The following is a 332-nucleotide window of genomic DNA, read 5'->3' on the forward strand; positions in this document are numbered from 1 at the left end:
GGGGGGCTCGGGGATTATTCACCCGCTGATCCCGGCCAGGGGACTGGTAACGGTGCCGATGCGGAGCGCAGGAGGCGAACACAGTCCCGTTCTTCCCTATGCCGAGCGCTGAGTGTAGGAGGCGAGCACAGCACTCCCCGCCCCGTTTTTCCCGGTGCCGCGGGCAGGACGTGGGGCGCCCGGCCGGCTGTGCGCCTGCTCGGGCGGGCGGACGTGGCGGCGGCGGGTTGGCGGGCGCAGGGGCCGTCCCGCCCGGCCCGGCGCGCCTCACGGGCGGGCGGTGGGAGACGTGTGCGAGCGGGAGCGGCCGGGGGCCCGCGGCCCTGCCCCCC

This window comes from Coloeus monedula (genome assembly GCF_965178545.1).
Source record: "Coloeus monedula genome assembly, chromosome: 16".
NCBI lineage: Eukaryota > Metazoa > Chordata > Aves > Passeriformes > Corvidae > Coloeus > Coloeus monedula.